Below are 25,685 nucleotides of genomic sequence, written 5' to 3'. Positions count from 1 at the left end.
TAGTATGCTAATCTTACAGCAGGGAGCCTGAGGTGCAGAAAAAGTAAGTGGTGACTTCTCTAAAGTCACACCAGGAGCCTATGACAGAGCCAGGAATCCTATATGTAGATGGTGGTGGACTGGACTGGGGATTAGAAGCCCTGGGATTCATTCCTGGCCCAGCCAAGGGCATCCTGAGTTACCATGGACCCTTCTGTGCCTCAACTTCCCCTGTCAAATGGGGCTAATGCTGCTCCTTTGGAAAGCATTTGAGATGTGATGAAAAGCACAGTATAGACTCATGTCCAACATGCTCGCCACTAGCCACACATGGCTATTGGTTGAGTGTGACCAGTTGCCTCAGAATCATTTACGTTTTCAGAATAATGTGGCTAGCTCACTATAGTGGTAGCCACTGTATTGGCTACTGCTTCAGAACTGGTTGGACACCACGGATCTAGAAGCTAGGCATTTCTGTTTGCTAAATCTTAATCCGCAGCCTTAAATCACAAAACCATCCTTCTGCTCTTGCCTAGCAGAACAACTGACTGAACTTTTGTAGTGGCCAGCTGGCCTGAGCTGTGAAAGACCCACTGCACTAATGCAGACTTGCTGAGATTCTTAGGGGTATGTGAGGAACAGCCGAAAGGCAACGAGTTTTCTAAAAAATGTCTTAAAAGGCTCCAGTCCCCATCATTTTACAAATAAAATGGCCCTCGGGTCGGAGACTGGGTTAGCAATGCCAGTGGCAGATCAGAATGCAGTTTAAATGGCAATCCATCCAGCAGCACTATAACTCAGCACACCATTAGTATGGCTAAGTAGAACACAGCCAGAACCAAGCTGGTGCATGTATTGATGGGCATTAAAGGCTTTTGGGTCAGTGGTCTAGGTACTAAGGATGTGACTATGTATCCATGAACACATCCTGGGCTCATCTGTTAAAGTGTATGGTTACACACAGTCCACCTTCCTCCCCGGCCTGCCTCTGTATCAAAAGCAGCAGCGCGGGGTGGGGGGGAAGGCAGGAGCCGATATGCATGGGAAGTTGGCTGATACAGAGGAGGCAGTGCAGGTAATCCATGGGAGCGGTGTGTAAATGTGTAACCGCTGCCATTTTCAGCGGTTACGCATTTACCTAAATAAACACATTTTAACATCCCTACGTGTTATTTCACATTTATACCATCCTGCAAGAGGGCAGAGTCTGGGCCTGAGAACAGTGTGCAAATCCTACCTTAAATCACTAGTGCAGTGTTTTTGGTCTTTTATCCTTGTTCACAGTTTCACCGATCTGCATTTTAAATGCACTGCACTGCTTTAGCTTGCAGTCTAGCCTGAGCATTTTAACAGCATGGGGAGAGATACTGATTACGGCTGAGGCATGTGGCCAAATCCGTTTGACGCGGGCTTCAAAGTTTCTGTTCCTCTGTAGGTTTGGCAGGCTAACTGTGAGTGCAGGATTTCCTACCTTCTAATCCTGGCTCTTCCACTTGGCTGAGGTTTACTTAGCTGTGAAACTAGGGAAGATACATACCTGCAGTGCTTCATTTGTAATGGAAGAGATGCTGTAGGGCGCAAGCAATTTTTAAAAATGTCATAACTGGTGCCGCAAGTCCAGAGCTGCCAGGGCTGTGAACTGCCAAGCCTAGAAGTGACTGGCACAAAGTAAACACCGTGTACCTGAATAGCATCCAAAAGCATTTGGGTTGGTTAGTAAATGCAAAGTGTTCGGTAAGTGTGAGGTACTTTTTTCAACTAGACACTTAAACAAAAAAATGGAACAACAAAGAACCATGCCATCAGAAGGGTAGTTAATTTATTGCAGTTCCATTATCACAGCCACTGGGACAAAGGAATCCATCTGACACAGCTCTGATATTGCATGCACACGCTATTTCTTACCAGCTATAACAAAACACTTATTTCATCGTGACTCAACACCCTTAATTCTGACCCCCAGAATAAACACTTTTTCCACTGCTAGTCTTGAATCTCAGCATGACGCATACACACAACCTTTGGAAAAGGCAACCGACAAACTGTATCGGTACACGTGAATCAAGCCTCAAAGGCACATCTGCATGCACAATTTTGCTAGCAATCACCAGCATTTATGAAGAGAACAGTGCGTGTGTTCATTAGGTGGGCAGGGTAAGATTTACATCCCTAATGATTAATCCCAGGGTTTTAAACCCTTTGTAAAGAATGGGATCAGTAATTACACATTGCCCTCATTTTGCAATTTTCATTGGCTGCGCAATTTGCAAGTAGGCCCCAATTCAGCTCATGCCCCATTCACTTCTGTGGGAGCCGGGTTTGTGCAGGAATGCTTTGCTGAATTGGGTCTTAGATAATTGTGGAAAACTTCCTCCCTTCTGCTACCTTGCCCGTGTGCCTTTACCCCCCTGGATGGATGGAGATGAGGGTCTTTACAAACAGGTGCCATGTCAAGGCCTAGCACTGAAATTGTCAATGGGAGTGGGAGTAGGAGTGGTTGGGGGGGGGGAGGTTTAATTAAAGATGGTTTCAGAATCCAGATTTGGATGCAATGAGCTGAAAATTCCCCTTCAGATGTTAATATCTGGCAATGGGAGGATTTCCTTCCGCTGCTAACGAGAAGCCTAGATTAACTTTTCCATTGGTTTTGGAGCATAACTACATTGCAGCAGCGTTTTCATATAGATTTGGGAGCCCCAACATGTGGCTAACTGGTGGCTGCCTGCTGTAACGGCAGCAGGTGCTGAAAGTTGATCAGCTGTGAGATTTTTCTCCATTTTATTTTTTAATATTGCTGGGCCTGGCCGACTCCTAACAAGTAATGTCTGTTTATCCGACAAGGGCAAGTCAGGAATGACCAAGTGCACCTGCATACATTTAGTTTTTATCTTAAAATTATACACACATAGTGTGGTCTTCAGGCTCCCAGCAGGTTTCAGATGTGTCACTCAATTTGGCGAGGGTTGATGCCAAATGCAAAGACAGAATATGGTTTTGTGATTAAGGCCGTCGGCTGGGACGTGTTTGTAATTCCCAGCTGTGGGACAGCCTTCCTGTGGGAGTTGGGGCAAGCTGCTTTGGCCAGAGCTTTCAGGCTGGGGCCAGGTTTTTAAAAGAACTCATCAGTGTGACAGCTGGGCATGTTTGACAGCCTGGCTTTTATTGGGGTGCCTGCCTGTGTGGGAGCTGAGCGCTCTCTGAAAATCTAGCCCTAACCCTCTTGGGCCAACACCCTCAGTTCACTCTTCAGGAAAATGGGGATAATTTTTTCTCTCTCCTTCCCTTTGTCTCACTGATCTTTTCAGACAATAAGCTCTTTAGGGCAGGGACTATCTCTTGCCATGTTCATTTATAACTGGGGTCCTGCCCTGAGTTGGAGTAACTAAGTGCTACTGCAGTAAGAATCGGTGTGTAAGTGTAACTGGGCAGATTTGAACTTGGGACCTCTGGAGCTTAGTGGAGGAGCCACTACAGCTTGAGCTATAACTAATAACTCCGGTGTGTTCCTGACTGCCCCCATTATAAGGCATTCATTCCAATCAAGTGCTGTTGCAAGGCCATGCAGCTCTCATGTGGTTGTCCTAAACAGAGGGAAAGGCCCAGTCCGCAAGGATTTTGTTGAGTGACAAAATCTTTCAGGTGAGCCAAAGGCATTTCTGCCTCCTGTCTTATTTCACTCTCCCAGCACCATTGACAGCCGTGTGATTAATGTGGGTACCACCCCTCTGCTGCCTTTCTCTGATTGCTGGTGTCACCCGACACCCCTTTTAGAGCTCAAGTAATTTACTAACTGCACTGAAGTCTATGGACCATAATTGCATTTGTGTTAGTGGACAGCAAGTCTTTCCCTGTAGATGCTAAAACAAGAAACAACGGTTGTGTCGTGTTTGGCAACAGCCCAGATCCCAAACAACGGCAGAGCCAGGCTCCCTTAGGAGTAGAAGTTGAAGCAGCACAACAACGTAAGAGGTTAGCAGAGGAATGGAAGGCACAGCTAGCAAAAAATGAGGTACACCCATTTGCTGCACTAGTGACATGCGAATCAGAGATGGGTAGTTTCTACCCACAAACCCAGCCCCGATGCACTGGCCTTGCGTAACCCACCCGGGGGGGATTTTAATTGTAGCCAAGGCCACAGACAAAAAGCAGTACGCTTGGTCGGAAGTGGCAAACTAATATTATTGTGTGTATTCCAGTGACTGTAAGAAAGAGCTGGGTCCTATTGAGCAAGATACAGTCAGGCAGAGTCTATATCTCTTTTATACTCTTTTGGCTGTGTCTACACTGGCACGATCTTGCACGAAAGCGGCCGCTCTTGTGCAAAAACTTGCTTCCTGTCTACACTGGCCACGTGTTCTTGTGCAAGTAAACTGACGTTCTAATGTATGAAATCAGGGCTTCTTGCGCCAGAACTCTGACACTCCCACTCAGGAATAAGCCCTTTTGTGCAACTGTTCTTGCGCAAGAGGGCAGTGTAGACAGGCAACATGAATTTCTTGCGCAAGAAACCCCTATAGTTAAAATGGCCATCAGAGCTTTCTTGCGCAAGAGAGCGTCTACACTGGCATGGATGCTCTTGCGCAAAAGCACATCTCTTGTGCAAAAGCACATGCCAGTGTAGACGCTTTCTTCTGGAAGAGTTCTTGCGCAAGAAGCTGCCAGTGTAGATGTAGCCTTCGGGTCCCTGCCCCAAAGAGTATAAAAGAGAAATAGAAAAGACACCAGAGGAAGTACTCTTTATTTCCATTGTATGGTAAGGGAACTGCCTTTAACAGATACCTGTAGGGGTCAGTACCAAGGGAGAGATTGCAAGTGCTGGAGTGTATCCCCCCGCCACCCAGCAAGGTTAATAATATTCAAGGGGTGCTTTTACCAGTTACGAGACTAAGGTTTTTGACATACCACAAAATCATTACAGTATAAATTAGAATAGTCCTTTCCCCTCCCCATGGCTACCTCAGCAGGAAAATAAACCTTTTTGCAGTCCCTCCTGTTAAGTTGGTACTTGTGTTTTCTGACTCTTCATTACAAATTCTGTTGCCCTTAGCCAAAGTGTCACTGAATTCAATGGACCCTGTGATGCTACGGGCTGGACAGAGACACAGACAGTCCCTGCCCTGAAGCGCTTAGTAAATGGACTAACCTGGAATGTAGGAGACTTAGGATCAATTCATGGCTCTCCCACAAAGTCTCACTGTGACCTTGGGCTAGTCACTTAGGTTATGTCTACACTACAAGATTTTTGCTCAAAAACAAGCGTTTTGCATCCTCACTTCAAGCGCATTTTTGTGCAAGAAAATCTATAGTCAATCAACAGAACAGAGGGCTTTTTGCAATGTAGGTAAACTTCCTTCTACGAGGCATAACTCCTTTTTGCACTACAGCTCTTGCGCAAAAAGGCATGTGTGGGCGCTCCACAGGGGTTTCTTGCACAAAAAGAGCCTATCAGAAAAAGCACAGGTGCTCTGATGGCCATTCTGTGAATGGCCGGCCATCAGAGCTTTCTTGCACAAGACAGTGTCCATGCAGCGTGGACGCTCTCTTGCACAAAAGCACATCGCAAAAGCGATGCGCTTTGAGGTGTGGACACGCTTTTGCACAAGAAGTTTTTGCACAAGAACTCTTCTGCAAAAGACTTCTCGCACAAAAAACCTGCAGTGTAGACATAGCCTTAATCTCCCCGTGCCTCAATTTCCCACCTGTAAACTGAGGATAATAATCTTTTCTCTGGCTTGTCTATTTAGACTGTGAGCTATCTGGGGCAAGGACTGTCTTGTGCCTGCTCTAAACTTAAAAAAAATGAGAATGACTTAGCTGTTGGGTTAAGGCTGTTCTGTCAACCTAGTTCCCATTTCTCAGATGAGAATTAACTACATCAGTGGAAAAAATCCTTCTGCCAATGTTGGAAATACTGCATGCAAACAGTGTGGAGCCAGAGCTGTGGTGTTATCATGTAGACACACCCTGGTTCTATGCACGTGCTGCACCTGGCACAATGGGGCCCTGATCTCAGCCTGGAGAGGTTCGACTACAGGTTGGACCTCCCTAGTCCAGCACCCTTGGGACCTGGCCAGTCCTAGATAATGGATTTTGCCAGACCAGGGGAGGTCATTTCTGGCTACCCTTTTACCAGTCCCCTAGCCCTGGCCTGGCTGCTGGCTCCCCTTGCTGCCAGCCCCACCACATGCTCCTCCAGGCAGCCTTCCTGCCAGACCACGGAATCCCAGTTTAAAGGTTCAGTCTATAATACTAATTTTCAGATGCAGTTTGGGCACCAGGTGACTGTCGCTGGCAAAGCAGATGTCAGCTGATGCCAGAGTCCCCATGCCTCATTTGAATACTGACTAATACACTGCTGGGTGTTAGAATTGTTGCAATAGGTACCAGAAGTATAGAACTATGTGCTTAGTGTTTACACTTTATTGAATACTTGAAAGTGGCTGCCAACTTCCATCTCGCAACAGCTGCATCCCATATTGTCAGGGACTATTTGAGCACTTGCATTGTAATGCTCAATAAGTCTAAATCACCAGCCCAGAAAGAAGCAGGGTTTACTGTGAAATACTAGCTTCCAACAGGAGGCTCATCAATACCAGAGGACAAAAGACTTTGTTGTTTCATCCAGAGGAGACATGCAGGTGAATTCCTCCTGTCATCTGAACTGAGGGTGCTCGGAGGAGGGGGAAAGGGACTAAAAATCCCTCAAGGAGAAACTGCATCACTATGCTGCTTGGAGCGTCAAGGGCAAGGTTTTCCGAAGTTAAAAGCAAGAGATCCCTGGTGTTTAGCCTGGGTAAGCCCTAAGGGACATGAAGAGCTTGCTGATTACACAAGCCTCTGTTTGTTACCTTTGGAAATTTAAGACTAACTCATTTGACCCTCTAATTTACCTGCTTTAGCCTTGTAAATCACACTCATTTCCTTTTCCTACTTTGTGAATCTTTAGCTGGTTTGTTATAGGATTGGCTACACGCGTCTTAGATGTGAGATCCAAGGTTTGCACCCTACCTCTTAGCAGCCTGCCCTGAGGTTCGTCCTCACACTCTCGAGCTGCCACAGGGTGGCTTAAGAGTGACGAAGGAGCAAAGGGTGAGAAAATGAGACCCTGTCACTCCCCCTTCTCCTTTGCTTTAAGAATTACAAGCTAGCCCCCTGGTTTCCAAAACTTCCCCTGCTCTCCCTCCATGGCTTGAGCCAAGAGCTGGGGTCATACTGCAGTCTGGCAGAATTGAGTCAGTGTTCCATGCCCTGGCACCTACCACGGCAAACTTGCGTTCAGTCTTCTAACTCTTTCCCTAAGAGCAACTGCTGGAGGTATCCATTCATTCCTGTCTTTGCTGGCAGCGGGATGTTTTATTTATCTCCTCCGTGACTTTATCGGGATGGAGTGTTCTATAGGTGCCACTTTCATCCATCTCCCCCCCCCCCCCCCGCTTTCCGATCTGGGTAACGTAATGACTGTGTCCAGATTAAATATTTACCATCTCGTCTGTACTCACTCGATTCCCTGTTCCCTGCCTTCTTGTAATTAAAGATTTACTAGGTGGGCATTGGTACTTCTTCTGCGCCTTCAAACCAGCCTCCCTTGTTAGTTTTTTTAAGTGCTTTGTTATCCTAGGTCTGGTGGAGCAAGCCATAAATTAGGTCTGACACACACACACACACCTTTACAGCCTTGATAAATCGGTGCGATGCTGAGGCATGGTGCATCTGGATAACTTATAACTGGAGCAGCAGCAGCGGCGTGCTGCCAAGACAGAGATCCAAGCATGGGCCCATGGCCACTCTAATTTTTCCCACCCACGTACGGAATTCATTTTGTTCCGTGCACCACAGCATGCACGGACACGCACCACCAGTAGAAACACATGCTGTGGGTGCTCTGCTAATCAGCTGGATGTCATTTGAACCTCTCCAAGTGCTCAGCTTATCGGGAACGCTGTCCGTGGCAGAACACACCTGTCCGTCCGTCCAGCAGGGTTTAGAGGATGGGAAGGGAGAATCCTCATCCAACGAGTCCAGCAGCAGAGATGGGGCCAGACTTTCCGAAGAGCTCAACTCCCATTTAGGCACCTAAACAAGCGGCTGGATGACAGGAGACCCAGCTCGTTTTGAGTGCCCATCAGTGTCCCCACAGATGTCTCCCGGCACAGCGCCCTTCACAGCCTTTGTGAAGCCTCTCGGCAGCTTGGTCACTCAAGTCTCTCTTCGTTTCTGTGTCTGCTCTGGCTCGTTATCCTCCCACGAGTTCCAGCCAGCTGTGCAGCACAACGCTGGCTTAGCAATGGTGCAGCAGAGGCTGGGAGCTGGGAAGAGCTCTGCTAGCGCCTAGCTCCTCACCCCAAGAACTAAGGGGAGACCTTTTTGCCTTGCCATGCCCATCCCCAGTCGCTCGCCTCAGCCAGACGGTGGCACTGCTGCCCCGAGCGTGGTTTGGTGCCGCAGCATTACCATGGCAACTGAAAACACTTCTCCCCGTCCTCTCAACTGAATGATTTCCTGGGCTGAGGAAAGCGTAGTCCTGGGGGATGCTCCTTAGGGGGATCCATGGCTTACCATTTCTGACAGGGCATGGGCCCTTTTCGTCCACCCAGAACCCTCACAGCTGGGCTCCCCCCGGCTCTGCAAACCGCTTTGCTTTCCCCTCTCTAGCCTCGCCCCAGGAGCCGTGGTCACATGGAACCCACAGCCTGGCAGCACATTTCAAGAAGGCCAAAGGGGCACCCAGCACGGGGTGTGGAGCCTCTGGTGGGTTGGGGGGCTGCGGGCCCACAGAAAAATCAGCCGGGGGCCACACAAGTGAGAAGCAACCCTTCCTCGCCCCCCGACTCCCGCCACACACATTCCCCTCACACACCGGGGGGAGGGGAGGCTGGCGAGTAGATTATGTGGGCTCCTCTGCACTTTGGGGTAGGGCCAAAAATGAGGGGTGCGGGGTATGGGAGGGAGATGCTGGGAAGCCAGCTTAGGGTGCGGGGTCTTGGCAGGCGGGAGGGTGCAGGAGTGGGCTATGGTGGGAGGCTGGGAGGGAGGGTGCATAGTCTGGGCAGGTGGGGGACCACAGGGCTATAGTGCAAACTTCCCAGTGCTGGGAGGGGGAACCCTGAGCCTTGGGGGGGGGAGCGTAGGCTCCCCACTCCTAACCTAGCAGTATAACAACTTCCCTGTTTGCTCCCTCACCTACACTTTCTCTGTCCCTTCCCCGGAGCCATGTGCTGGTGGAGCTGGGAATATAATCCAGGTCTTCTGTACTGCAAACCAACACCTGCCGACTATTCTCCTTCTCCTGGCTGTGACTAGATTAGATGGGACCCCCGGCCGAGACCAGCAGCTACATCTAAATTGACAGAAGGCGCCAGTTTAAAACAGGGCAAGGGCCCTGCTCTCTCCTGGCCTCCCTTCAGTGCTCCTGCCCTGGACCCTGCTCTGGGAGCCAGTCCTACACTCCTGCCCTTGCAGAGACAGAGCCCTGTCCTGCCACAGGGTTCCAGCAAGGAATAGGGTGAAGTAGGGCTTGAACAAAATCACAACAACCTGGCCCTTCACCTCTAAACACCCGGACAGGAGACACATTTCTGTTTTCCATACTGCCTGGAGTGCTGGAACGGAGTGTGTAGTGGGGGTGTTGACAGCCATTGAACCAAGCTATAATGGAAACCACTTTCAAGGAAGGGGGTGCTGCAGCACCCCCTGTATCCTACCTAGTTCCAGCACCAATGCATATTGCTCTGCTGTGCTTCCTGGTTCTGCCCGTGATCCTGGGCTGCACGCCCCAGCAGGGCTAGCGATACAGTCTGCATGGCTATGCTGCCAGAGGTGGGTTGTGTGAACTGACTCCTCCCTCCGGCCCCACTTATATGGAGAACACTGGGCTCTGCGTGCCTCCCCTGCAGACTCACAGAAAGGACAGGCCGACAGCTGAATTTGCCAGGACCGCAGGGCCAGACCTTGCCCAGGAGTGCTGCCCACGCTGATGTTTTTACAGCGCCAGGGAAATGAGGTGAGCCATGCTGACATCTGCGTGCACCGCTTTACCCTGCTGTGTGAACTCTTCCCAGCCCTCGGTTGTCAACTCTAGATGGTCTGATTTCAGTTGTCAAAAAGAAAAACGTGGGATTTTTTTCCCAGTTGTGTTTTTGTTTATTTTAGGAGGAGAAGTAGATTTTTTTTTCCTGGAAATTTTTTTGGTGAAAATGAAAAATGTTCCATATTCAGCTACATTTTTCAAAAAGGGAAAACACAATCGGTTCCCAGCCATCTCTGTTGCCTACTGGAGATAGAGTCCCCTAAGTTGCAGGCTATTTCAGTATCGTGTACACAATATCTGGCCCTCCAACCTGGATATTTCTATAGCACTCATCTATGCTTGCTGCATTTGTATAGGAGCCAGAACAATCACTGAAATGAAGATCAAGCCACGGGAGGGTGTCCATTCCAGCTTTAGTAGCCAAAACTCTGACGGAAGTTTTGGAACATGCCGTGTCTAAGCATTGAGAAGTCAGGGCACCTTAGTCTCACTGGCTCAGCCCAGTGTTTTCACAGCTCCAGAGGCAGGTGCCCAGTTCAAGGTTTGCTTGGCTTGTTTGTCTTCTCCAACCACTGTAAATGGCAGGCCTGCCACTGGAGGAGGAGGAGGAGGAGAGGAAGGGAATAAATGCCTCAGGCTCTGGTGATTCAGAAGGCGGCCGGAGCCCTGCACCCTTTTAATCCCCCCTGGAACCCTTGGTGGTGCTTTCTAGGCAGCACTGAAGGGCTAGTGGGGGGAGGTTAGCCCCCAGATCTGCCCCTTCTGGCTGAGGCTCCACCCGTTCTGGGAACACCAAGCCACCTCCCACCTTGCTGAGGGGCTGGGCAATTCTCTCAGCCCCCCTGATAAAAGGGAAATACAATCTGTGCTTCCATCAGGACCGGAGTAATTATCCCCCGATAGCCTTATGCAGCAGATTAAAAGGGCACACCACTAAATCCAGCAGGAGTAGTTTTAAGGGCTTGATCCTACACAGACTCAACCACTCCTGGAATGATGCTGTGGCCATTTCAGCTTTGTGAGCTCTGCATTTACAAGAGGCAGACAGCACGTTGCAGGAGTGGGCCTCTATGCTCATGGATTTGGCTCACAGCAATGTGTCTAAAAAAGCAGCCACTTTAGTTAAATTCTTGCTGCTGTCCAAGCTAAAAAAATATTAATCCATCTGTCCATCTTCCTTCCATGTGTTCCTAGATCTGTGCGCCACAGTGCTAAGCACGTGCATAGTGGAAGATGCTGTCCCTGACACAAAGCTTACAATTTAAATAGGATTGTAAGGAACATGGAGCGGTGATGAGACTTGCCCAAAAGACACAAATTACATAAGAACAGACCAAAGGTCCATCTAGCCCGGTATCCTGACCTCTGACAGCAGCCAATGTCAGGTGCCCCAGAGGGAGTGAACAGAACAGGGAATCATCAAACGATCCCTCCCCTGTCGCCCATTCCCAGCTTCTGACAGAGGCTAGGGACACCATTCCTACCCATCCTGGCTAATAGCCATTAATAGACCTATCCTCCGTGAATGTATGTAGCTCTTTTTTGAACCCTGTTAAAGTCCTGGCCTGCAGAACATCCTCTGGCAAGGAGTTCCACAGGTAGACTGGGTGTTGTATGAAGAAATACTTCCTGTTATTTGTTTGTTTCAAACTTGCTGCCTATTAATTTCATTTGGTGACCCCTCCCCCTAGTTCTTATGGGAACAAATAAATAACTAGCAATAGAACGAGCAAAAGAATCCAAGCATGGTCCTGACTCCAGTGTAGTGCATTAGCCACCACTAAATCTGCCTCTGCCTCACTTGGGACTGTTTCTAGAGTGATCTAGATCAGTAAATAGGTAATTAATAGCTACAATGCTGGGAGATGCCATTCAAATATGTATTTGTGAAGTTGGCAGCTAAGATGCTATCTCATGCTAAAGTCACCATGCCTTAACTGAACATAGACAAATACACAGCTGGAATCATTCTAGCTCGCTTGGGTGTTAGTACTGTTAAAATTGTTATTAGGATTACAAGCCGGTGTCTAGTGTTCAGACTTTATTGAGTGCTTGTAAGTTGCTGAGACCATTAATCTTACTTATAACAACATCTATATCCCATATTGTAAGGTAACATATGAGCGGATGTAGCATAAGCTTCTGTGACTGCACCCTTGTCTATACTTAACACGGAAATCGATGCTCTGACGATTGGTCTTCCAGGGTTTGATGTAGTGGGTCTAGTAGGGACCCGCTAAATCGAACACTGATGGTGCCCTCATCAAACCCTTGACCTCCTGCAGTCGGGCTGCCCCAGAAATTTGGTTCAAGGGATGTTGACTCCAGCTACCCAATTCTCGTAGCTGGAGTTGTGTATCTTAAGTTGAATTTCTGGCGTAGTATAGACCTGACCTATGCAAATTGCCAGACAGGAGAGAGACATTAACTAGTGTGAAGAGCTGGTCTCCTGTAGAAGGTGTGTGAGGTCCTGCCCAACAGAGAAGGTCTATCCACACCAGACAGATAATTGTGGACCAGGAAGAGGACCAAAAATCTTTGTTCCTTTGCTTTTTCCCCTCCATAAAGATGAATCATACAGGTGAATTCCTGCCATCAGCTGAATTTGCCACTCAGAGCACACGGGAGAAGGAATAAAACCCCACAGAAGAAACCAAGTATACGACTTGCTGCTGGTTTGGGGTTTGTGCCCTGGTTCCAGACCGTTTGCCCCGAGATAGGTATTCGGGCGCGTGAATCACTGCAGGCATCTTGGCAGTGTCATTCCTGGGGTTTGTTGGGTCCATAAACCACCGTGTTGTGCACTATCAAAGGCTTCCTCTGTGCGGCTCTTAAGAGGGGCCTCGGGTAGGTGATGTAGCTTTTCAATTACCCCGTCTGTAAAATGGCTGTGGCACCTGTCAGCGTCATGGGGGGCAGGAGAGTATAAGACTTCCGCAATGCAAAGCCATGTGGACTTTGCATGCAAACTGATACCTAAGTGCCCGCCGCATGCATGGCGTACACATCGCTCAGTGAACTCATTCCCCATCAACCCATATGTCCCCAGCATCTGGCTCAGGTAATGGCGCCAGTATGGCCAACCCCAAACATTCAGAAGTCATGCATAGGACCCCAGCTAATTATAAAACCAGTTTAAAATTCATTGGATTTTTAAAACACATAGGCGATGTCTGCACTATAGCATCTTGCGCAAAAACGTATGCAAATGAGGTTAATCGTTGAATATCGCCATGCCTAATTTACATAATTAATTAGGCTCCATTTTTGCACAAGAGGCTTTTGCGCAAAAAGGGGCCATCTACACTGCTCCTTTTTGTGCAAAACCCCCCTCTTGCGCAAGAGCCGTTCTTCCTGAAAAGAAGCGGAACGGCTCTTGCTCAAGAGGGGGTTTCTGCGCAAAAGCCTCTTGCGCAAAAAGCAGCCGCTCATTAATTATACAAATGAGGCGCAGCGATATTCCATGCTTCCCCTCATTTGCATTTTTTTTGCACAAGAGAGGGCAGTGTAGATGTAGCCATAGGATTTTATTTGCCTTCTGCCTTTGGAAGCATATGCGGCCACGTTTTTCAAACTTTTCTCCGTAAGCAAGAGGGCTTTTCTGAAGTGGAAGTTGAGATTCGGCTGGGTTCCTAACTCCCAAGAACTGGGGATTAACACCCCCCCAAATATGCCATGTCACTTGATGCCATTTCCCTCCCCCCTTTGGCCCCTCTCCCTCCTTCCCTAATAAAATCTGGGTCTCCCTCTGTGGCTGGGTCGAACCGGTGACGTGACTGTGCCCCAAGAGAAGCTCCATGCTAGCAGAGGAGGCGATTCCCCTTCCCGATTACTGATGCTGCTGTCACCCGCCGATGGACCAAAAGGCAAGTGCTGCCTTCTCCTGCATACCAAAGGCAGAACATATGGTTCAGCAGATGCAGAGGGGTCTCTGGGGAGGTTTCATTCTATTAGGATTAATCAAATGTAAATAGAAAGAAGGGGATTCCTCTTCTTCTCGGTCAGGGCTGGCGTGGAAGTCTATACCTCCTTGGATGGATCCTCTCCAAGGCACTGCAGTACTGCTCAGGGCACCCACTGTCAGCAGGTCTAAGGGACCTCCATGCCATCAGGTTCTTCGAGGGATTGTGGTGCCAGCTTTTCGGTGCCTCTTCTGCTCCCTAAAGTTGCCCTGAGAACATGGCCTATTTCAGGGTATGTCTACACTTGCACCCTATTTCGAAATATGGTTGCAAATGCAGACATTTGAAACTGCAAATGAAGCCGGGATTTAAATATCCCGTGCTTCATTTGCATAATCACGTTATGGTGCTATTTCGAGTTAGAGCTATTTCAAATTAACAGACGCTGTGTAGATGCGATTATTTCGAGAGAAAACCCTTCTCTCGAAATAACTGTTAACCCTCATTGTACGAGGAATAAGGGTGATTTCGAGAGAAGGGTTTTCTCTTGGAATAACTGCGTCTACACAGCGTCTGTTAACTTGAAATAGCGCCATAACACAAGTATGCAAATGAAGTGCGGGATATTTAAATCCCGGCTTCATTTGCAATTTTGAATGTCTGCATTTGCATCCCTATTTCGAAATAGGGTGCAAATGTAGATATAGCCTGAGAGAGGCTGTCGTAGCAGGGGGATTCCTGTTTGTCAGACTAGAAGCTCTTTAGGGTAGGGATTGGCATTTTGTTCTCTCTTTGTACAGCGCCTAGCACGGGAGGGGGCTCCTAAATCTACAATTGGGGCTCCTAAGTGCTGCTTCACTACAGAGAGTGAACAATAATGGGTTCATAGGGCCGGCTTGGAGGCCCACGCCCTGTTTGTGGGGAGCTGAGCGATTGTAGCTCTACAGGCATGTCCAGTGTTAAGGTGGGTTGTGCCTTTCTAACCGCCCCCTTCGTGCTTCCTCCCACGCGGCTCCCACGCTCCCCATCACCCTCTGCAAAGCTACCTCATTGTTCTGCAGTGCCCTCCTTCGCCAGGAGGCCTACAAAAAACCCTTGGCCACATCTCGGCTGCTGGTGTTCCGAGACCACTGCTCAGCAGCCGAGCCAACGTGGTCCCATTGTTTCCTTGTGCCCCACCTTTCCATCTGCATCCATCTCTTGGCGGGGTGGGGAACCTTGTTTGGGTTGGAGGCCGCAGACCCACAGAAAAATCAGTTGGGAGCTGGGGGCTATGAGGAGGTGGCGGGGGGGGGGGGGCGGGGGCAGTGCCAGAGCAGGCTCTACAATGCTGGGGGGGGCCAGATCCAGGCAACCCAGGGGCCACATCCAGCCCTCAGCCCTTACGTTCCCCACCCCGATCTATTGCCTTGGACTTAGCTTGCAAACTGTTTGGGACAGGGTGCATCTTTGCTCTGTGCACCTCACGCCGGGGGATCCTGGTCTGTGGCTGAGCTCTTAGGTGGGATGCTAAAACACAAAGGTAGACATGGGAAGTTGTCCCCATGTGGCTTGGGGCAACTTGCCTGTCTCTCTGTGCCTCAGTTTCCCCCTTTGTAAACCAAGGATGTTATTACTTCCCCTTTGTCACGGGGAGGTTGTGAGAATCACAGCACTTGTGAAGTGCTGGTGCAATGCAGGTCATAGAGTCCTCTGATAGGTGCCTGTTCCATACTTGAAGGCTGACCATGGGGTCAGAACTATTCTAGCTATAGCAAGACCAAGGTCAAAGCCATTGTTGCTGCTAGCAGGGCTCTGGAATTGTTCTCCTGACTGATATTGGACAGGACCCGCCCCACACACACGCACACACTCCTGGAGGAGCTAGGAGTATGGGCTGGTCAGCGCAGCTCTCAGAAAGTTTCCCCACCCTCACTGGTCAGGAAACGGAGTGAGAAATCAGACTCTTGGGCCAGGGCGGGAACATACCAAAAGGGGAGCAGGGGTATGCCAGAGAGGGCTGCTTACAGGGAACAGACAAACACTCTCTCACTCACACAGTCCCGGTCACTGACTTCAGTTTGCAGCTTCAGAGCCTGTGTTTTCTCATGGAGGCCCCAGTGGTGTAGCCATAGACCTGGGCTTCAGAGAGGGAAGGTGATCTGTGTAAGGCCCAGGTCTGGGACTCAGGAGATCTGGGTTTAATTCTTGGCTCTTTTAAAACAAACCTCCCTGTGTGTGACCTTGAGGAAGGCCCAGGATCCTTCGTCACAGGCTGCTCGGTCAGAGAATCTCATTCAGAAACAGAGCAGGCTTCGTTTAAAACTCATTAGGTTGCTCGTGCTGCTGAACTTCTCTGTCAGAGGAGGCTACTGCTTCCTTTGTGCTTCCTCTCTGTCTCGAATAATAAGCTCTTTTGGCAGGAGCTCGCGCCGCACATGTAGCTCCCACAGCATGGCAGGGCTCTGATCTTCTCTGGGGCCTAAGACCACGATTGCCCTACGTACCACCTGCCAGGCCTGAGTTCGGCTCCTGAACATGGGCCTGATTTCCTGCGTGAGAATTTCATCCTCTCATTCTCTCGCCAATGTGTTATGCGTGGGCATGACACATTGGAGAGAAAATAGCAATGCGGCAGCTTTCCCCAAAACCACAAGCTCTCTGCAGCCTCTTCTTAATATTTGTAATTAGCAAACTTTCTGGATCAATATTTTAGTAGGTAGGGAGCTGGGGTAATTTTTGCTTGTGGCATCTTCTCTCCACATGACTGCAGCCTGGGCTGTTTGGAATAATTAACTTTTTGTTAGTTACCTTTAGTAGCTAATGAATCTTTAATGCTAGCTGGGAATTCAGTAATGGAAATCTTGTTAACAACCTCAAAACTTAAAGGAAGGGGGGGGGGGGGATAGTGGAGAGATAAGTGGGGAAAACCCTGTAAGGAGGAGGTGGTTTGGGGCTAAGTAGTAATGGAATTCGACAGAGACTGTGCTAGTGTTGAGAAATGTTTATATACAAAGGAAAACAAGCCCTGATGATGAACAACAAGGGAGCTGGCTGTCAAGTGGCTACATGCATTCTTATCTCTTTCTTGCATTAATTAATCATAATTAATAACACTATACATTAATAATAATTTAGTAATAAGCAATGGCTTGCTTGGCTGAGTACCAATATGACTGATTAGAACTGGCACTAATAATGAGTCAATACGGGGCATTCTTTCCTTTGAATGAGTATAGGGCCCAATTAGGGTTGCCAGGTGTCCGGTATTGACCCGGACAGTCTGGTATTTTTTTATCTTTTTTCCCTGCCGGGAGGCAAAAATACCACACTGTTCAGGTCAATACCTGGCAACTCCACACTCAGCAGCCAGGCCCAGCCCTGGCTTACCTGGTTCCGCAAGGGAGCTGTCTGGCCCAGAGCAGGAAAACAAGATGGCTGCTGGAAGCCTGTTAAGGCCAGAAAGCCTCACAGGCATTTCTAAACGGGGCCATGCTGGTTTTTTTTTTTTTTTTGCTTAATAACTCTTGGGGTCCTTTTTTTTTCTCAACAACTTTGGACTCTTCCCTTTTTTCCTCAACAGAATTTTTTTTACTGGTGTTTTTTGGGGGCAGAGAGGTGTTCAGTATTTTTAGTTAAACCATCTGGCAGCCCTAGGCCCAATGTCCCACTGTCGGCCTAGGGGACTGTGTGCTACTGGAGGTTTCAAACAATGGAGCAAGGCTCTGTACAAGGCCAAGCACGCAATACAAGAGAGTCTGCTCCAAAAGCTCTCGCCCTTTGGTTAAAGGGAAGACTTGGGTAAAACAAACACAGTGGAAATACAAACTTTTCTAAAGAAGAAATTCAGGGTGCTGAAGCCCTGGTTCTGGACTTGTAAACATTTGACTATTTTTAACCTAGTTGTCAGAAGAAGGGGGGGAACCTTCAATTTTCCAAACCTGCCACATTTTGTCCTCCCCTGACGACACCAGACACCGCTGTCACAAAGACTCTCCAGGCTTCTTGCAGTTTAAAGACCTGCAACAAGCAACATCCAACCTAAACTTTCCCTCCTGCCTACCTTTCTCATTGTGATTTAAGAACTGTAATGGATCTGGCTTTCCAAATTTTGACAGGAAGACGATGCCATAGCCACGCACCAGGCATCACGGTGGATAAAAAGGCAAAACAAAAAACTGCTCACTCTGAGCGTTTCAGTTGCAAGTCACCTTCCAGTCTGCTAGTGCAACATTTGATTTAAGAGCCTGTTGATCCAACAGATCCAGTGCTCAGCTAAACCAAGAAGCAGTGGAAATGGCAGAGAAATGTTGTGTTTACTGGCAGCCTGATCCAGATGATAAAATCTCCAAGCCAGCCATATGATCCATTGTTTCTTTTCACTGTGGAGTGAAACAGAAGGTGTTGGATGCATGACTGGGGGTATGCTTGCAGATGAAATCAGTGCTGCATTAAAGGCATAGCCTCCATAGGCCTGTGCTTATGGCTCCCATTCCTGGAGTCACGTGGTGAGATGGGAATCTCAAATTTCATTTAAAAATAAAGTTAAGTTTCCAGGCCTCGTGGTCAGGAAGAAAAGCTTGAAAACAAGCCCAAGCGTAACCAATGCTTGAGTTGGCAGGGAGCCTGAAATAGAAGCTCCTAGTGGAATGAGCTGCCTTGTGCGTTCCAGGGGCATGTGAAATCCAGACTCTCTGCTCTGGGGTCCCTGCCACCCCCCAGCACAGTGTTGAGGTGCAGGAGGGACCCTGAGCAAGACACACCAGCCAGAGACCTAGAAAGATGATTCTTCCAGTCGCTTCAGTGCGCTGGGCCACTCTGTCCTGTGTCCAATCTCTAACTGCAGCCAGCTGCTGCTGCTTCAGAGGAAGACACTCTCCCCTCTTAGGGCATCTGGCCAACAGTGCATGGGAGGAAAAAATTCCTGCCTGACCCCTGCAGGCGAATGGCTGAAGCCCTGATGCATGTGTATTGATAATACGGTTCACACCAAACGAGCAGGTTAAGGTCAATGCAGGCATTCCTCTTCTCTACCATGGCCCTTTGACCTGCACCCATATGTCTGGTGTTGCATTCTTTGCCCCCTGTAATTTATCTTTATTCTTTTATAGTCCTCTCTTTCCCTCCCTTCTTGTTTGCTGAGGGCTGGCTGTGTGTCTAACCAAAACAGGGATCACAGTGTTTCCTTTTAGTTGTTTGGGGCACATTCCAGTCCTCTTATTCTAGTGAATAAATTAATTGTAGAGGGGAGAATTGATACTTTGTGTCCCGCCTACCCATGTGCCCTTCTTCTAGGGCCAAACCCAAATATTGGGATGCCTCAGATCTTGCTGCTCTGTGTTTTTGGGGTTATTTTCTGCACTTCCAGGTTCCAGACACAACTGGACACTCTGCAGTTCCACCCCCAGGAAGGGCTGTTATGATAACGAGTGTTTCTATATAGACATTGCAACAACGCCAAAAGGCCCCGGCCCTATTGTGATAGGCGCTGTACGCACATATAGTCACAAGCTGGTCCCTGTTCTGATAGCATGGCCTGCCCCAGCAGGCAGTGGATGTGGAGCAATGCAGGGTCTTTCCAGTTGGGGCTTGCTGGCTTTAGGGTCATTTAGAGACCAAAACACCTGTCCCGAAGGGCTGGGAGGAGGAAGCAGGGTCACAAAGACTGGGAAAGGGAGCAGTTCAAGAAACTAGAGGGAGGTGATTTTCCAGCAAGCGTCTTAGATTTTAAAGCCAGAAGAGACGCTGGTGGTCATCTCCTCTCACTGCCTGCCCAAATCCATCATCCCCCAGCAATCCTTCCTGTCTCCCAGTGACTTGAAGGGGAGCTAGAACATCTGCCTTAGAAAGACACGTACGCTTGATGTAAAGATTTCAAGTGATGGGGAACTCGCCACATCCCTTGGGAAGCTGTTCCAACGGTTAATTACCCTCGCTGATGCAAATATTTTATTTCCAATTTGAACTTTGCCAACTTCATCTTCCAGCTGTCAGATCTCATTCTGCCTGGGCACGGTAGATTAGAGAGCTCACTTGGAACAGGTAACTTCTCTTGGTAGGTAATAATTACAGAACACAAACAGGTCACCTAGTAGATTCAAGGCTCCAGTTGGCCTCAGGCCACCAGAGTCCTAGGAAACTTTTCCAGAAGATGAGATCTTGCTGGATTTCCAGCCTAGCCTCCCTGCTCCTCCTATCTTACGTTACATAAGAGATACTTGAACTTGCAGTTCCTTATCTGAACCTACAGCATGGTATGATTCATGTGCCACTTCTGCTGAGGGATGGATACACTTTTACTTCTCTGACTTCTCCCCCAAACCCCAGGTTTTTGCTTTTTGAAAGGTGCCAATCATTTTGCAAACACCAGCCCCCCTTTGTTTCCCCCACAGCAGATGTCTCTCCTAGTTTGTCAGTCGTGGAATGGCTGTCAGAGGTCTACATTATTTATCCGCTCTGTAACATTTACTGGGATTTAGTGTTTAATAACTGTCACTCCAATATATCTTTTCTTAATCCCCTCAGATCTGTCGCTGTAGCAATTTTAAATATTTATCAACGCGGTTTGTGTGTTCACTGTTAAGGTTGCAATTTTCTTGTAATTAAAGATTTACAAGACACTGCTCAAGATTTAGAAAGGATTGGTAAAGATCAAAGCTGTTTAGCATTCAGGCTGGAAGTCACCAGCTTCCTGGAGGCATTATAGGACCGGAGAGTCCTCCCTATGCACGTAACAGCACAGCTCCCACTCCAGCAGACAGCTCTTGTTGATTTTTTTTTTGCCTTTGCTTTTTCCTTATCTTTTTATGCCCAGCCTCTCTCTTTTCCTTGAAGGATGCAGCAGAGCTAGCAGGAGATAGCAGAACTGGGCACAGTGTGATGCATCTCACTCCTGCCCGGCAGCATTTCCTGCTATTGCAACTTTGCCCCTCCCAGCCGATTCTGCTCGCAGCTGTACCATGCCAACTCAGTCCTAACTTGGCGATTCCAGTCCCAGGATCCGCCCCTCCAGCTCTATCAATACCCCTTAATCTTGACCTGCCACTTGCTCTGCTAAACCAGTGGGCCCACACATCAGCCTGCGCACCAAAGAACCCTCTCCAGGAGTAGAGTTCCTGTCCCTTTTCTTTTGGGACTCCATTTTATTCTTCAGAATCAAAATATTAACGCTAGGTCAGCGTTTCAGTTGCATCCTTTCCCCTGGATCCCTCTGGAGGCACCTGTCTAATCCTTACCGCAGTGGTTTTCACCCTTTGTTTTATTGCAGACCCATACAAGATTTCAAATGGAGGAGACCTTTGGAAATCTTAGACTTCCTTCCCCCACCCCGACCCTCTATTGAGCATACATTGAAAAACCACTGCTCTACAGAAACAACAAGGAGTGCCGCAGCCCCATAGAGGCAGACAGATTAATTAGGTCACGAGCTTTCGTGGGCAAAACCCACTTCATCAGATGAGTTGGAGCGGAAATGATAGAATCCGGCATATATATAACAGCAAATGGAGTACTTGTCCATTGTAGGACCAGGGTTAATGAGGCTAATTAAGTCAGGGGGGAATGTGTCTCATTTGCAGCATTTGATGTGGAGATGTGAATATCAAAAGAGGGGAAATTGCCTTTGTAGTGTGTTAACCAATTAAGATCTTTATTCAAGCCTAAGTTGATAGTGTTGCATTTGTAAATGAACTCCAGTTCTGCTGTCTTCCTCTGTAATCCAGTGATAAAGTTCTGATTACATTCACTGCCTGGGAGCCCAGCCAAACCTCTCTGATCTCTTCTCCTTAACCTGCTGCTCCTTGCAAGATTCCCTTTATCAACCATTTGTCTGGGAATCACAGCTAAACTGAGTTCTCTTTCCTCTGCCCTATTGTCTGCTACAGAAACCCACCCTCCTCTGAGCTACTTGCTGGCATTAGCTGATCTCCAAGCCATCCCTGGCCTTCTCGTTAGCTGAATAGCAATGGAATAGCTACTAGTGGGGCTGGACTCAACTCCCCTTAAAGGGCCAGTCACCTTGTAAGAGGCAGAGTGATATGGTGGGAGGGGGAACATGGCTGAGCACAAATACAGTCACAATAGTGGGCAAACTTCATTTCCCGGAGAGGCGGAAGCTCTGCACCTTTGGACACCAAACCAGGTATGGTTGCCAGGGCATTTGTAGAGGCGGGGTGTGTTACAAGCACACTGGGGGGTTGCAAGGCTGGGACAGTCTGTTTAATGCACACCGTTAGCAAAGGATAACCGAGGGCCGGGCAAAGGGATTTTTGTGGCAGTGACTGACTATGCAGTGGGAACAGTGGATGACACTGCCTTAATTAAACAAAGCTCATCTGCATATCAGATTGGACCCCTTCCCCCTGGCCCTCACTCCAGTACCACTGAACAGGGTCTCTGACGAGGCCAGGCTGGGAGAGCCATGAGGTCAGAGTGTTCTTCCCAGAGAGCTCTTATCCCTCCACCCTCGGCGCCAATCAATTGTGAGGTGCTTTGAAGAGGCAGCCCTCTGTGCTTTGCCTTGGCCGGCCTCTGATTTCTGTATTCTGAGTCAGTTTCCATTGCCTCAGTGCTGCAGGCACAATTGTTCCGTTGTATTAATATTCAATTCCCATCGGCACAAAGGCCTCCCTTTCTTCCTTTCTTCTTCCTTTCATGGTTCCAGAATGGTCACAGCAAGATTATAAAAAGGTCCCATGTGTTTCACATGGGCCTGCTACTCTACACCTCGAGATAAGGTCGAATGTATTAAGGTTGATTTTTTAGCACCCCGTTTTGTAACGCTGAAGGGGCACGTCCCCACTGTGCGCGAAGTAATGCAAAGTAGCACGTCCCCTGTAGGGTGGCTACCTCGAATTTGACAGCCATGTACTGTGGGTAGCTATCCCACAGTTCCTGCCGCCCTTTTGCATTCTGGGTTATGCCCCCAGTGCCCGCCAGGACCAAAACTGCGCAGCAGGTGGTTCTGGGTACACGGCAGCATCCCCATATTGTCAGTGTCCCATAATGCCCTCATTTCCTCCTCCCCTCCTGCTGGAACGCAACAGCAAACAGTCTTTTTGCACCCTTATTTGCCCTGGTTATCTGTGTGGATGCCACAGCAGGGTAAGCATGGAACCCAGCATGAAACCTGTTCAGCAGCAAAGTATTGCGGTGGTCATATTAACCCTGGCACGCCTTATGCCCAGCACCTACCCAAGGCCCGACAGAATGAGGAAGAATCTCAGGAGGCCAGGAACATGCTCTTGAAGCACTTGAGTTGAACAAGTGGCAAACACCTCCAGCATTCGATCCTCTAGACCTCGTGGAAGGCCGGTTCTGGTGCTGTGGGACCACGGAGCGATGCAGCTATGCGATGATCAGCAGTGGCTGCAAAACTTTTGCATGCCTAAGGCCACTTTCATGAAAGTTTGCAAATGGCTTTCCCTGCCCCGAATCACAGCAATACCAGAATGAGACCTGCGCTGACATATGAGTAGCAGCAGTTGCCCTGTTGAAGCTTGCAAGGCCAGACAGCTACCAGTCAGCTGGGAATCACTTGGAGCGGAGAAATCTACAGTGGAGGCTGTTGTGATCCAAGTAGCCAAGGCGATCAATACCCTTCAGTGACTCTGGGAAATGTGGAGGACATGGTGGAGGCGATAGACTGAGCGCACATTCCCATTTTGACACCCGACCAACTTACTAAGGAGGATGTACTCTGCAAGGGGTACTTCTCCATGGTGCTGCAGGTGCTGGTGTATCACAAGGGCCATTTCACCCACATCAATGTGGGACGTCCAGGAAAGGCGCATGATGCACACATCTTTAGGAACTCCTGCCTCTTCAGAAAGCTACAAGCTGGAACTTTTTTCCCCGACTGGAAAATTAACATCGGAGGCATTGAAATGTCAGTAGTAATCTTTGGAGCCCCAGCTTACCCCTTGCTCCCATGGCTCATGAAGCTGTGCACAATCAGCCAGACTGCAGAAAGGAGCGGTTCAACTACAGGCTGAATGAGTGCAGTGTGGTGGTAGAATTCTTATTAGTGTTTTTGTATTTCAGTAGCACTTCATCATGGCCCAGCACCCTGTTGTGGGAGGCACTGATGTGACAAGAACCCCTTGAGAGGCAGGATGTGTGTGCGTGCACCGAGGTTATGGGGCTCTCCTGTGTCTGATATTTACACTCTCGTTCACCAAGGGAATGTTATGGCTGTGTGACTCTAGTCATTGCTCTCGTGATACAGGCATGCGACGGTTGCAAGGAGTTACGTGTGTACTGAGAATTCTTTTCTGGAGATCTATGTCTAGGGACAGGACCCCAAAAAAGGTGAAAAAAAAAAACAACTAGGTTTTCTTTCAGGCAAGAAATGTTTATCTAGCTGTCTGTTTACATGTAAATTAAGTATTGTCCAGTTCACAATGGGTCTCCTTTCACCAGTCTGAACCGAATGCTAATGAAGGACTATGGAAACTTCTGGGAGAGGGGAGAACTGGGGGAAGTAAAAAGGTGCAGACTTATCTTGACCTGCCCATCAGTTAGGGAGGCGGGGGAAGAGAAGGAAGATGCCCTGTCATTCTTCACTTAGGTAGGAAGTAGATGGACAGGGCATTTCCTTCAAGAAAGGGGACTTTCATCTTCTATATATATTAAGAGAGTTTGTCTGTCTGTTTGTGTTTGTCTGTTCAAGAACTCCTCCTAAATGGTAAGAGCGAGGACCACCAAATTCAGTATCCAACTTCTTCTCATAACTATAAGCAAAGTAACTGTTTGGCGGTACCAGGGAAATGGGATGTGCCTGGAATGGGATTGCCCCAAAGAGATGAGCAATTACAGCTATGGGGATGAATGGCAGTGCTGCCTCTATAATTTTTTTCAAGCCATGTGTGGAATAATTTTTGTTGTGTGCACCAAGGTACATGCAGGTGTGCACCACCATAAGAAACACTCACTGCCGGCTATGGGCACTCTGCTAATCAGCTGGGCAGCATTTGAACCTCTCCTGGGTGGCCACCCACGTGCTTATTTTACAGGGAGCACTGATGAACAGGTGACACTTTGGTCACACATGTTCTAACCGCTGCCTGGGTTAGAGTTGATGGGACTTCAGTTTTGTGCCACCACCTGCCTCGAGGTGGGGAAGGTGATTGTGAGACTCTGAAAGGGAGAGTTTAATGAGACTGCGACACCCTCTCTTTCCTAGTGACCCATATTTAAGACCAGTGGGGGAACTCAATCCTTTGTCATTCCAAGTAGCAGTGAAAGTTACTTAATATTTCTGGCAGGTCCTGTCCCATTGCAACCTGGGTCCCTGCCAGCTTTTTCAATAGCTCCCTGCTGGCTTTTGCCGCAGCTCAGCCAGCTCTTGCCGTAGCTGCACACCAGAGCACACCCGCTTACGGCCACCTCTCCTTCCCAGGCACTAGAGCTGAGTGCCTGGCAGCTCACCCTGTGGGAGAGCTTTTTGTGAGTTCTCTTAAAAACCTAGCCTCCCCTTTGCGGATGCTCATGCTCCTGTAGCACGTTTTGGGAGCTCAGGAGGGCTGCTTGCTCCCCTCCCCTCTCCATGCTGGTTTGCCAAGGTGAGGTTGCCTGCTCTCCTGCCCCAGGAGGTGGCCGGCAAAAGTGTTTCCTGTGTGTGTGGAAAGCCCTTTTAAGATGGAAGTGGCTTTGTCAGTGACAGCTTTATTCTTACTATACCATGGCCTGTCTCATTTTAATCTTTCAGGCTTTTCTGGGAGTTGGTGCAGTGGAGGGAACCCATATTCTATTCCTGGCTTTGAGGCTGTATGTCCTAGGGTAAGTCACTTCACTGCCGT

The sequence above is a fragment of the Pelodiscus sinensis genome, chromosome 27, assembly GCF_052426305.1.
Source record: "Pelodiscus sinensis isolate ZL-2025 chromosome 27, ASM5242630v1, whole genome shotgun sequence".
NCBI lineage: Eukaryota > Metazoa > Chordata > Testudines > Trionychidae > Pelodiscus > Pelodiscus sinensis.
The sequence above is the reverse complement of the archived record's forward strand: the minus strand, read 5'-3'. Positions refer to the sequence as shown.